This window comes from Microcaecilia unicolor, chromosome 6, assembly GCF_901765095.1.
Source record: "Microcaecilia unicolor chromosome 6, aMicUni1.1, whole genome shotgun sequence".
Classification (NCBI taxonomy): domain Eukaryota; kingdom Metazoa; phylum Chordata; class Amphibia; order Gymnophiona; family Siphonopidae; genus Microcaecilia; species Microcaecilia unicolor.
Window position 1 is genome coordinate 343,138,127 of NC_044036.1, and position 14,338 is coordinate 343,152,464.

The following is a 14,338-nucleotide window of genomic DNA, read 5'->3' on the forward strand; positions in this document are numbered from 1 at the left end:
CTTGCACTGAAGATCACTGCCCTAGGCCTCCCCCCCCAAGACACCTTAAAGCCCCACCCCATCATGTCCAGCCTCTCTCCAGTCCCCTTCCCTACCCATCCCCCTGAGATGTCCAGCCTCTCTCTCCTCCTTTCTTCCATCCTCCATATGTCTAGTATCGCCCCCTGCAGCTTCTGTCAGGCTGACCCTCACCCCTGGTGCAAGTCCGCTCAGGCCTGTGCTCTATACCAGAGTCGGCGCATGCTGAAGTTTTACCACATCCCATCCCCTCCCAACTTTCTGTTTCAGAGGGGTGGGATGTAGCAGGCAAGAGCTGAGCAGATGCTCAAGGGTCCGCACTGGCCAGACTGACTCTGGATTAGTGACTGAGAGCCAGACTGGTGCTGCCCTCAAAACTCTGCTGCTCTAGGCAGTGCTTGGTCCCATAGCCACCGAGGGGGGGCGGGGGGGGGGAAACTTCCCCGGTCCTGGGCCTCCAGGGGGGGCCTGGTGCAATGCTCTTGCCCCTGTTCCTGATGGGACTGGGTGATCGCATCCCGACAGGAGGTGGAGAGAGAAATCTCCGGTGCCAGGCCCCCTTTGCGTTGCCTGCCTAGTAGCTGCTGGGCCTTCTGGCCGCACATGCTCAGTTTTGAGACTGAGCATGTGCGACCTGAGGAAAGCAGCCACAGGGGCAGGCAATGCTGGGCAAAGGAAGGAGCCACGCTGCCTGCAGCTGGCGAGGCTAGGCAAGGTAGTTCGGGGGGGGGGGGGGGGGCGGTGCTGGTGATGATTATTCTGCCCCGGGCCTGGCGGTGGCAGCCCGGCTCAGTCTCTCGGCGGCCCTGCCTAGTCCATCTAGCGGTTAGGCTGGCCCTGGTTTCCAGTGCAAACCCCTTTTTTGGCTAGTAGCCACAAGCAGGTGTACACTTACCGTTGGAGAAAAAAAATCTGCAGTGGGCAACCCGAAGAGAATTATTACCGGCTCATGGGTAAAAGAATCACTGTACATTCCCATAGCACAGATAGTAAAGTATTTTTCTCTAGTATATTATTCCGACATAGCCCCAGTTCTCTGCAGTCTAACTGTGGTTAAATACTGAGGGTATAGAATTGTGTAAATCATTTCCTTTTGTTGTTACACAAGTACAATTCTCATGAATAATTCTCAGGGTCGACTTCTCCATTAGGCAGACCGGACAGTTGCTGAGAGAGGCAGCTACAAAGTAAAACCAGGAGATTCTGACGGCCAACAGAGACAAGACAGTAAGAGGCCCAATGATACCGTTCTAGGATTGCTCTGGTAGGACCGTCTTGTGGGATAATCATGATTGCTGAGTTTAATTATCTCAATCTCAGGGCACTCCTGAAAGTTAATCAAGGGGGGGGGGGGGGTGAGGTGTTACATGGCTAAAAGTTGTCCCAGGGTGTTTAACACTCTTGCAGATTCTTTGTATTATGTGATCCAAACCTCTTTCATCACCTGGCCCATGTCACTTCCCCATATTTGCGTGAACTGTGTAATGGACCTCCCCCACCTTTACCTTTTCAGTGCGACACAAATCCTCACCTTTGAGATTACTGAAGTCTTTACTGAGTAGGCTATTGGGATTTGTCTGCGATTGGAGGACTCTTTAAATGCATTTAACTTAAATCCTACTTATTTCAGGATTCATTTGGGGCATAATTCTGTCAGACTATATATGTTATTTTTCTCCCAAAATGCTCACTGGCCCATTGGTTGGGACCCGGATGATTTGATAAGGTTGGTTCTATGTTGTGTCGTTGATACAATGGACCGGCTTTATGGAACTCGTGGTTGCATTGTTTTTCTTGATTTGTTCGTTCCTCATATCACAGTTTTCGTAAAGTACTGAAGAGTCCTATTTCAGCAACATTTTGTGTGTTCCAAATATTACAACAAACCATTATGCAGAAACACGAAGAAAAGAGCGTTTGCTGTCGCTGCGCCTTTTCTCTGGAATGACTTGCCAGGATATTTGAGATGCTGCATTAATATGTCACAGTTTCAGAAACTACTAACTGTTTGTAATTTGTAACCTGCTTTGTATAAAGCAGGATATACATTTTAAAATAAATAAATTTTAATAGATTTTGTATGATGTATTTTTAACTTCTTTAATGTTAAAGTTTCTGTATGATTTATTGATGTGTAATGCATATTTTTTTGTTGTACACGTTTCAGACACATTAGTACCGAGTGATATATCAAACGAACAAAGTCCAATCCACTATCTACAATCTTTTGTTCTCTTTTATTTTAACCTTTGGCATTCTTTTCTTTTTTTATTATCGCATTCTAAACCGCCCAGAAGGTCCTTCCTATGGGCAGTGTATAAACTTGGGAACTTGGATTTAGTTTCACACCTTTTCACTGATGGCTCAGGGTGAGGTACATCCTGGTTCAATAGGTATTTTCCTGCCCCAGAGAGCTTACATTTGAGAGCTGGATTTTACTAAACTGTGCTGCTGTGTGTTATCAGTAAATAAATCCATTGCAGAAAATAGTACAGTGTAGAAACCCCAGCCCTGAGGGTTAAGCAGTGGTGTGCTGGAGCCGGCTCGCTCCAGCTCGCAAGATCCGGTTGTTAAATTTTGGCCAGACTTGCGAGCCGGTTGTTGGAAAGGGCGAGCCGGCTCTCCCTCCCTCCGCCCTCCGGATCCGGTCCCTCACAGATCCTACCTTGACTATCGAATTCTTCAGGGCAGGCAGTGTTGCCTGCCCGCTGCTATCGCTGACTTTCCTCCGCCGCCTGTTTGCGCTTTAAAAATGGCCGCCGAGACTACCAGAGGCGGCCTCGCGAGACTTCTGTAAGCCTCGGCGGCCATTTTGAAGCGCGATCGGGCGGCGGAGGAAAGTCAGCGATGGCAGCGGGCAGGCAACACTGCCTGCCCTGAAGAATTTGATGGCCAAGGTAGGGTCGGTGAGGGACCGGATCGGGAGGGAGGGAGGAAGCAGGAGAATTTGTGAAACAAGTCAGGAGGGGTGGCAGGGGAGAGAAGGGAGCTACTGGACATGGGTGGATGGAGGGCATGGGTGGATGGAGGACAGGGGAGAGGAGGGTCACTGCTGGGCATGGGTGGATGGAGGACAGGGGAAAGGAGGGTCACTGTTGGGCATGGGTGGATGGAGGACAGAGGAGAGGTCACTGCTGGGCATGGGTGGATGGGGAGGGCAGGGGAGAGAAGGGTCACTGCTGGCCATGGGTGGATGGAGGGCAGGGGGAGAGGAGGGGAGAGAGAATAAATGCTGGACATGGATGGAGGGGAGGGAAGAGTGAGGAAGGAGATAAGATAAGGGAAAAGGAAGAGAGGAGAAAAACTGCACATGGATGAAGAAAATAGGCAGAAGCTGAGGACCAGAAATGAAGAAGAAAGGAGGAAAGGAAAGAAATAAATGGAAAGGAAGCCCTGGAAACGGAGTTAAGAGGACAGATAGCAGCAGAATCGGATACTGGGCCAGCATGATCAGAAAAACAAAGTCACCAGACAACAAAGGTAGAAAAAAATCATTTTATTTTCATTATAGTGTTTGGAATATGTTCCCTTTGAGAATCAGGTGCTCAACATTAAAAGTTTATATTTACTTATTTATGACATTTTACCCCACATTAAACATGAATTAGATTGGAACCTGGGATCATTTAATTTTTTTTTTCTGGAGAGAGTAATGCATTGCCCCCCCCCCCCCCCACCACCCACTGGCTATAGCCAGCTCTGCAATTTTGGGGGGCACAGAGGTGGATGGGGGGCGCAGAGGTGGACGGGGGGGTACAGAGGTGGACGGGGGGGGGGGGCGCAGAGGTGGACGGGGGGCACCGAGGTGGACCGGGGAGAGAGCCTGTTGTTAAAAATTTACCAGCACACCACTGGTTAAGTGACTTGTCTAAGGTGAGAAAGAACAGTGATAGGATTTGAACCACTGCTCTAACCGCTAGGCCACTCCCATGTATATCTGAATATGGGCAAATAAGTAATTGGTTGGCTAGAATTAGATTTTCCTTCCCACAAATCTGATATTAAAGGTGCAAAGCCATTGAGAGCTTTTCTTATGAAAGAAAACGGGGACCTGTGGATTATTCCACAATGCGGGCAGCGGATAAGGCAGGTAGAAACCCTCCATTTTCAGAAAATAGCCTGCCAGAAGCTTCACTTTGCTGTTATAAAGATGTGTATTTTACCTTTTTTCCCCCCATATTTATATACCAGGCATAGGAAGTCTTGAAATATTTTCTTCCTCCAAAGCTATTTATTTTTATTGTCATTAAAAGTTGTACTTTGCAGATCACTGAGCTCTCTGCAGATTCCAACAAACAGACCTTTTCAAACATATCAGATAATACTATTGCATTCACACACATTAATCAATACCATAACAAACCTAAAAACAGGTAAGAGCAACCAGCTGCAGTACAAAAAAAGAAATGTCAGTAACTACTACTACTACTTAACATTTCTAAAGCGCTACTAGGGTTGCGCAGCGCTGTACAGTTTAACAAAGAAGGACAGTCCCTGCTCAAAGGAGCTTACAATCTAAAGGACAAAATGTCAAGTTGGGGCAGTCAAGATTTCCTGAATAGAGGTGTAGTGGTTAGGTGCCGAAGGCGACATTGAAGAGGTGGGCTTTGAGCAAGGATTTGAAGATGGGCAGGGAGGGGGCCTGGCGTATGGGCTCAGGGAGTTTATTCCAGGCATATGGGGTGAGGTGAGGCAGAAAGGGCGGAGCCTGGAGTTGGCGGTGGTGGAGAAGGGTACTGAAAGGAGGGATTTGTCTTGAGAGCGGAGGTTACGGGTAGGAACGTAAGGGGAGATGAGGGTAGAGAGGTAAGGAGGGGCTGCAGATCGAGTGCATTTGTAGGTTAATAGGAGAAGCTTGAACTGTATGCGGTACCTGATTGGAAGCCAGTGAAGTGACTTGAGGAGAGGGGTGATATGAGTATATCGGTCCAGGCGGAAGATAAGACGTGCAGCAGAGTTCTGAATGGACTGAAGGGGGGATAGGTGGCAAATTGGGAGGCCAGTGAGGAGTAGGTTGCAGTAGTCAAGGCGAGAGGTAATGAGAGAGTGGATGAGAGTTCGGGTGGTGTGCTCAGAGAGGAAAGGGTGAATTTTGCTAATGTTATAGAGGAAGAAGCGACAGGTCTTGGCTATCTGCTGGATATGCGCAGAGAAGGAGAGGGAGGAGTCGAAGATGACCCCGAGGTTGCGGGCAGATGAGACGGGGACGACGAGGGTGTTATCGACTGAGATAGAGAGTGGAGGAAGAGGAGAAGTGGGTTTTGGTGGAAAGACGATAAGCTCAGTCTTGGCCATGTTCAGTTTCAGGTGGCGGTTGGACATCCAGGCAGCAATGTCGGATAAGCAGGCCGATACCTTGGCCTGGGTTTCCGCAGTGATGTCTGGTGTGGAGAGATAACTCTTGTGGAGAGAGGCTCTTGTGATACATCTTAGATAATTGCAAAGCAGCTTTTCTTGGATGCTTCTTTAGCTAAAGTATTTGGGGTGGGTGGGTTAATGTCTAACAATACAGTTATGATTTTTAGCTTAAATAACACTCCCTTATTAAAACACATCAAACAGGGCCTGTCAATCTGGTCATCATTGCAGCGATTCTCATCCTAGTTAGACTGAATGGCACCAGTTGTGATGAATGTTCTCCAGAGAATTATATTTATGTTTAAAATGCTGCCCATAGAGCTTCTGTCTCTTTAAAAGCTTTTAATAACTCACTGAACAGATCTTGAAAAGAGTGAGGGTCCACTCTTACCGTCTTTGTAAGTTTACATTGAAGAGGTGACTGGGGTCTCTCAGCCTTCAGTAATAATTTAAAGGTGGAACCAGGGAGTTGGAGCTAATGTTCGGGAAAAAAAGGAGATAGAACAGCTTTTAAACTAAGAAACAGCAACAGTCATTCAGGAGCGAATGGTTCAGAGTCAGGCATCTTTTAAGGATACTATTAAAATGGAGAAGTCAGGCTGCAGCAAAGGTGGATTTAAGTTTAAAAAACAGACGGAGTTGAAAGATTGCAGATTATCCCTGTCAATTGCAAAACAGATTACAAATATAAACACAAAGCATACTTTAATGAACTGTCCATATACAAGTGATGGAAGCAGTGGCGTAGCCACAGGTGGGCCTGGGTGGGCCGGGGCCCACCCACTTAGGGCTCAGGTCCATCCAACAGTAGCAAATGGTAATGAAAATGCTGCTCTCCACAATACTGGCACCTTCGCATGCTCAGTTTTCAGCGCACGCCTGCTGCAGACTACCAAGGTGGAGACTGGAGAGAAGCATTTTCCCACCATCTGAGATATTGTTTTGGTATTGGGGTGGGGGAGAGATCATTTGGTGCCCACCCACTTCTTGCCTAGGCCCACCCAAAATCTGCTGTCTGGCTACGCCCCTGGATAGAAGCCTGAAAGATAAGATGGCAGGGTCTGAATTTACTGAAGAGATAGAAATAATAGGCATTTTGGAGACCTGGTGACGTGAGGATAACCACCAATGGGACACTGATACCAGGGGAGAAATTATATTGCAAGGATATGATAGACCAAATTGGTGGAGGGATGGATCAAACAGCATAAAAGTTCTACAGAAAACCGGCTGCACTGTAGAATCTTTATGGATAGAAATCCCATGTGTGAAGGGATAGAGAATAGCATTGTGGTCCCACTTGGAGCTGAATCCCACCCAACAGTGGCACAGCTGGTTTGTGAGTGGCAGGGATCCCTAAGCCCACCAGCTGAAGACTCCAGGCTATCAAACATTTCTTAACTTCCTCCCACACCCACACACCCCCCGGTACCTTTAAATCCTTCAGTGCTGGGGCAGCAGCGACTCCGACCGGTTGCTTGGGACAGTCTTCCCTCTGATACAACTTCCTGTTTGCGGGTCCAGGAAATTGTGTCAGAGGAAAGGCTCAGGGCAGGCGTGAGAAGCCAGTATGAGTCGCTGCTTGCTGCCAGACCAGCAATGAAAGATTTAAAAGGTACCAGGGTTGTTGGGGGGGGGGGGGGGGGGGCGGGGGTGAAATTAAGAGATACCAGATCACCTGGAGGGGGAAGATGCCGGGCTGAAGCCCACCCAAAATTGGCTGTCTGGCTACATCCCTGTTCAGATGGAATGGATCCTCAGAAGCTTAGTGGAGATTGGGTGGCAGAGCCGGTGGTAGGAGGCAGGGCTGGTGGTTAGGAGGTGGGGCTGGTGGTTGGGAGGCGGGGCTAGTGCTGGGCAGACTTCTATGGTCTGAGCCCTGAAAATGGCAGATACAAATCAAGGTAAGGTATACACAAAAAGTGGCACATATGAGTTTATCTTGTTGGGCAGACTGGATGGACCGTGCAGGTCTTTTTCTGCCGTCATCTACTATGTTACTATGTACTATACTATCATCTGCCTGGTGAGAATAAACAGACAGATGATAAAATGTTAACAGGAATTAGAGAAGCTTAACAAACCTGGCAACACAGTAATAATGGGTGATTTTAATTATCCCAGTACTGACTGGATAAATGTCACATCAGGACATGCAAGTGAGGTAAAGTTCCTTTAGATGAAATAAATGATTGTTTCATGGAGCTGCTGGTTCAGGAACTGACAAGAGGGGAACCTATTTTAGATCTAGTCCTTAGTAAACGTGTTGGGGCTGCTTGAGAATAGTGATCATAACATGATCAGATTTTACTTGATAACCGGAGTAAAGACACTAAGAAAATAGACTGTATTAGCATTTAACTTTCAAAAAGGAGACTATGATAAAATGAGGAAAATGGTTAAAACATTTTTTGAAGGAGCAACTAGAAAGGTTAAAAGTTTACATCAGGTGTGGAGATCAAAAATTACACCTTGGAAACCCAGACCTGATGTATTCCACACAAGGAGGTTTAATTGACAGGAAGATGGCATTACATGACAAGGCCGAAGCCTTTGCTGCCATCTTGATACACATAAACCAAAGCAAACTATTGGTCCATGCCAAGCCATGTATAGGCGGTCCTTATTTCTAATAAGCGTTTCGTATTATTTTGGGTGACTCAATATGGGGGCAAGCTCCGCCCACTGACTTCAGGCCAGATAATGGGCCAAGCACACTCCTGCCGTCTCCTGTCAGTTCAACCTCCTTGATTCCACATATCAAAAAAGGTGGAAGGAAGGCCGAACAGCCAACATAGTTAAAAGTTGAGAGAAAGCAGCTGTTAGAGCCAAAAGAATATCTTTCAAAAAATGGAATAAAGATTCAAATGAAGAAAACAGGAAGCAGCATAAGCACTGGCAATTTAGATGCAAAGCTCTGACAAGGAAGGCTAAAAGAAAAGCAGCTTGCAGTAGAGGCCAAAACTCAAAACAAAAGCTTTTCCAACTACTTTGGAAGTAAGAAGCAATTAGATGGTCATGAGGTAAACGGGGCACGCAGGGAAGACAGGGCTATAGCAGACAGGGCCCATTTTCCCTAACATGCACCTAACGCAGCTTAAAATGGCATACTGCGCTAACTTAGGGTTACCATATTTTGTCCCACCCCCTGCCCTGCCCCACCCCTTTCACATCCTCACTCTGCCCCCTGTCACATATTCCCCTCCCCTGCCTCCCCCCCCCCCCCCCCGGTCACCTCCCCTCCCCCGGGTCACCTCCACTCCCCTCACTTACTATCTACTGCCCTGGTGGTCTAGGCTGAGAGTTGAAGTCTCGCGAGGCAGCTTCAACTCTCGGTGGCCATTTTGAATCCCGAGACCGTCACAGCAACAGGATGCAGGGCAAGGGCAGCGCTCTGGGCAGGAAAGAGGGGGCTCTTTCCTGCCCCGAAGAGGTCACTAGACCACCAGGGCAGTAGATAGTAAGTAAGGGAAGGGGAGGCTAGGATAGGCCCACCGCTCGCCCGTTTGTCCAGAAATCCGGACAAACGGGCGGACTGGCAAAACCCGTCCGGACGCCCGAACATGTCCTGAAAAAGAGGACATGTCCGGGTAAATCCGGACATATGGTAACCCTATGCTAATTGCCAAACGTGCAGATTCTAACGCCATGCTTTTAAAAAATGTGGGGTTTTTTGAGGAGGTGTGTCAGGGGCAGAGAGTGGGCGTTCCTGCACTAAAAATGAGCACTTCTACATTAGTGCCTGCTAAATGTGTAGCGTAGGAATACTGTGTGAGCCTTTACCACCTACCCTATGGATGGTGGGAAGTGCTGATGGGGTAATTTTTTTAAATTGCCATGTGCTAATGGCAATATTAGCACATGGTTATTAATACAAAAAGTAGAAAATCGTCTGGAATTTGTTGCCAGAGAATGTGGTAAAGGCGGTTAGCTTAGCGGGGTTTTAAAAAAGTTTGGACGGCTTCCTAAAGGAAAAGTCCATAGACCATTATTAAATTGACTTGGGGAAAATCCACTGCTTATTTCTGGGATAAGCAGCATAAATTGAATTTAACTTTTTTGGGATCTTGCCAGGTATTTGTGACCTGGATTGGCCACGGTTGGAAACAGGAAGCTGGGCTTGATGGACCTTTGGTCTGCCCCAGTGTGGCAATTCTTATGTACTTATGAAAGGGTGGTGAATGCATGGAATGGCCTTCTGGTGGAGGTTGTGGAGACGAGGACTGTGTCAGAATTTAAGGAAGCGTGGGACAGGCACATGGGATCCCTAGGAAAAAGAGGAGTTAGCGGTTACTGAGGGTGGGCAGACTGGACTGGCCATTTGGCTCTTATCTGCCATCATGCTCTATGTTTCTAATCCTGTAAGAATTTACTGATCAAGTAATATTTACTCCGGAGGCAGGCCCTTGTGGCCGAAACGGCCCGTGTCGAGTCATCGATACCTATTGTGAATCATTGGTGTTAGCACATCATTTGTTTCTTCTGTTCCTTTGTGTCCACTTTGCTGTTTGTGCTTCTGCTTCTGTGTGCAGACGCTGGTTCTTCTTTTGCTTTGTCTGCTCTTGAGACGTTTTCCTTCCATTTTTTTAGAATTATATATTGATAATGTACTAATGATGGCACCTGCGAGTGAAAAGTTTTTTTTTTTTTTTTTGCAACTAGATGGTGGAGTGTATTGTGATTTTTGTAATTTGAATTAGGTCAGAGCTTCCCAAACTGTGGGTCAGGACCCCAAATGGAGTCAGAAAACCCACATTTGGTGTCATAGTAACATAGTAGATGACGGCAGAAAAAGACCTGCATGGTCCATCCAGTCTGCCCAACAAGATAAACTCATATGTGCTACTTTTTGTGTATACCCTACTTTGATTTGTACCTATGCTCTTCAGGGCACAGACCGTATAAGTCTGCCCAGCACTATCCCCGCCTCCAAACCACCAGTCCCGCCTCCCACCATCGGCTCTAGCACAGACCGTATAAGTCTGCCCAGCACCATCTCCGTCTCCCGCTACCGGCTTTGCCACCCAATCTCGTCTAAGCTCCTTAGGATCCATTCCTTCTGAGCAGAATTCCTTTATGTTTATCCCACGCATGTTTGAATTCCGTTACCGTTTTCGTTTCCACCACCTCCCGCGGGAGGGCATTCCAAGCATCCACTACTCTCTCTGTGAAAAAATACTTCCTGACATTTTTCTTGAGTCTGCCCCCTTCAATCTCAGTGGGCTTTCCATAGGCGCATCATTATTCTGCACCTCCCAGGTGTCACACAGTTTTATTCGGCTGCTATCATTGGGTCACAAAAAGATTGACAAGCACTGCATTAGGGTGTGACTCCACATACCTTCGACTGGAATAGTTAAATGTAACAACCCTGGCAGTAGGTAAGTGTTGAAAATTTTGAACAGATTGTAGGGGAGAGAGATGATTTAATGGAGACCTGTGAGAAGCAGGTTGCAGTAGTCTAAATGGGAGGTGATGAGAGTGTGGATAACGGAAGGGATGGATTTTGGTTAAGTTACAAAGGAAGAAATGACAGATTTTAGCAGTCTGGATACGTACAAAGGGAGAAGAATCAAAGAAGACCCCAAGGTTACAAGCTCAGGAGACAGGGAGGATGATAATATTATCTATAGGAAAAGGGGAGAGGTTGGTTTAGGGGAAAAGATAAGAAGGCCAGTCTTGGCCATGTTCTTTTTCAGATAGCATTGGGCCTGGATTCCTGGTGAAATTTGTAGCATAGAGAGGTAGATCAGTGAGTCATCAGCCTAAAGCCTCCTCCATTACTATCACTCATTCAATCGGTGTCCCTCAGGACCTCTTCTCTCTCTATACGTGATCCCTTGGTGCTTTTGTGTCCTTTCATGGAGCAACAAAAGACAAGAGAACGAGAAGAGATCCTAAGAGAGAGCCTTGAAGTACACTGACTGATAGTGGGATAGCCGTGGAGGAGGATCCATCAAGAGCGTACAGTAAAAGTGCGATGGGAGAGAAAAGAAGAAAATCAAGACAGAACAAATCCAAGTGAAGACAGTGTTGTCAAGGAGAAGGTGGTGATCAACAGTGTCAAAAGCAGCAGACGAGTGAGGAAGGATGAGTTATGGTCCTTGGATCTGGCAAGGAAAAGGTCACTGGAGACTTTAGCAAGAGCTGTTTTTATAAAATGTAGAGGGTCAAAAATAGCTTGAGATGAACGAAAGTCAAGACAATGGTGGTAAACAGCACGTTCAAGTAGCTTGGATGCAAAGGGAGATGGGGTGATAGTTGGAAGGGCAGGTAAGGCCCAGTGAAGGTTTTTTGAAGAGTGGTGTAACCACAGCATGGTTGAAGGCATTAGGAACAGCTGCCTTGTAAAGTGATAGATTGAGAGAATATGATAGATGGAAAGGGGGCTAGAGTTGAGTAGATGATAGAAACGGGATCAGAGGAACTAGCAGAGATTCTGGAGGAGGAAAGAAGATGCACAGGCTCCTCCTATGATTTTCTGAAAGGGGGTTGAATAAAGATGTGACAATGAAGTGGGGGAAGAGGCCTCTTTTTATGTGATAGAGAATGGGTGGAGCTGAGGAGGGACTGACACATATGTGTGTATTTTAAAAAAACAATAATACTATCTAGTTTGGGATTATGTATGACACTTCCTGGTCTCACTAATTAAATATCCAGATATACCAATAAAGACTGTTATATTGATACCATGAAATCCAACTGAATAGCTGAAGAAACTTTTGCTTTAAAATAGTAGCAACATTCCATGTAGAATCTCAAATAGGGAAAGGAAACTGGGACGTGATATACCGCCTTTCTGTGGTATTTTGCAACTACATTGAAAGCGGTTTACATATATTCAGGTACTTATTTTGTACCAGGGGCAATGGAGGGTTAAATGACTTGCCCAGAGTCACAAGGAGCTGCAGTGGGAATCAAACCCAGTTCCCCAGGATCAAAGTCCACTGCACTAACCACTAGGCTACTCCTCCACTCATTCCACCAATAAGAGCCAACCTCATCAGTGATGTCACAATGGCTTGATTGCCCTATACAGTTCCCCAGGATCAAAGTCCACTGCACTAACCACTAGGCTACTCCTCCACTCATTCCACCAATAAGAGCCAACCTCATCAGTGATGTCACAATGGCTTGATTGCCCATACTTGGCTCACTTCTGATATTGTGATGTCATAAGGGAAATGGGACTTGATATACCGCCTTTCTGAAGTTTTTCCAACTACATTCAAAGCGGTTTACATATATTCAGGTACTTATTTTGTACCAGGGGCAATGGAGGGTTAAGTGACTTGCCCAGAGTCACAAGGAGCTGCAGTGGGAATCGAACCCAGTTCCTCAGAATCAGAGTCCGCTGCACTAACCACTAGGCTACTCCTGCACTAGGAACATTCCATGTAGAAGCCTGCCCTTGCAGATCAGCAATGCGGCTGCGCAGGCTTCTGTTTCTGTGAGTCTGACGTCCTGCACATATGTGCAGGACGTCAGACTCACAGAAACAGAAGCCTGCGCGGCTGCGTTGCTGATCTGCAAGGGCAGGCTTCTACATGGAATGTTGCTGGTGGAATAGCAACATTCCATGTAGAATCTCAAATAGGGAAAGGGAACTGGGACTTGATATGCCACCCTTCTGAGGTTTTTGCAACTACATCCAAAGTGGTTTACATAGTATATACAGGTACTTGTTTGTAGTCGCAAGGAGCTGCAATGGGAATTGAACCCAGTTCCCCAGGATCAAGGTCCACTGCACTAACCACTAGGCTACTCCTCCACTCCGTGAGCTGATGACCTAAGTTAACACACCTTCTGAATGACACCAATAGGGGGATTGCAGCTCATCACATGATACTGGGGAAGCACCAGTATGCAGGTCCCATTAGAATAAGGATGGGCAAACCGACCCATGTGATTTAATCCTGCCTGATAATTGTTTACTTTAAGAAATAGTTACTGGCTTGCATTCTGTGGCTGCCCTCGTTCAGATGTCATCAAGACTTGACATGACAGGCTTTTGATGATGACATGAATGTGGACAACCCTGAGCTACAATGTTTTCCTTTCCCTCCTGTGGGGCAGAATGAAGAGGAGCCAATGTACCTGCATGAGACAACAGGAGAAACTTGCCCGGGGTGTACAGAGGAGACAGACGTAGTTCCACAAAGTGGGCAGACAGTGGGGAGAGCCACGGTGCAGCAGAGCCTATGATAACAGGGATGATGGGGGGGGGGGGATATCAGGGGTTGACTAGGGAGAGTGCAGGGAGCTATTGGCTCTAGCGAAGTCAGGCTGGGGAAAGGGAGGGAGATTCTAGGGTCTTGCTGGGAGAGTATTGAAAGTTGATGGAGGTCTTCTCTGCCCCTGTCCTCAGACCCCAGGCCCCCAACCATCTGTCCACTCCAGTCATTGCTGTCCAGCTGGTTCCAGTCTAACTTGCCTTCAGTATCCACTAATGTTCTCTGAATTCCCCCAGCTTAGCTTAGCTTAGCATGCATGCCAAGGCCTTGGCCAAGTTTTGTACAAGCCAAACAGCCGTAGAAGCTCATTTTCAAAGTACATAGACTTACGAAGTTACATATGTTACTGTGGAACTTTGTAAGCTTTGAAAACGAGTACCTTAATGTGTTGGCTGACAGGTGGTGTGACACATTCATGAACCTCGCCACATACCCTTCTCCCCCTCTTTTCCCTTGAGTCAAACTCCTGAAGTCCACTCCTGTCTACTGTCCGGTTGTTTCCTAAGTCTCCAGAGCCCCCGACTGACGTCTCCCCCAGAAATGCAGACCTCTATCCTGCCATTCTGCACTCCTGCTTCTAATTCTGCTCTTAATTCAAAGAAGTGAACGATTCTTGTGGTTATTTAGCTATTGTAAAAAGCAAAATGAAAATTTAGTTTTTGTAATATCCATTGGACAAAATGCTATACAGAAGTTTGCTCTTTTTCAGTGCCTTTATAAAAAAA

The 14,338-nt window shown here is 46.8% G+C and overlaps 1 protein-coding gene across 2 annotated transcripts in view; it reads left to right on the plus strand.

Annotated features, from left to right (window-relative positions):
- RBFOX3 (RNA binding fox-1 homolog 3) overlaps positions 1-14,338 on the plus strand; it is a 176,221-nt gene that overhangs the window by 90,190 nt on the left and 71,693 nt on the right. The gene's annotated exons all lie outside the window — the stretch shown is intronic.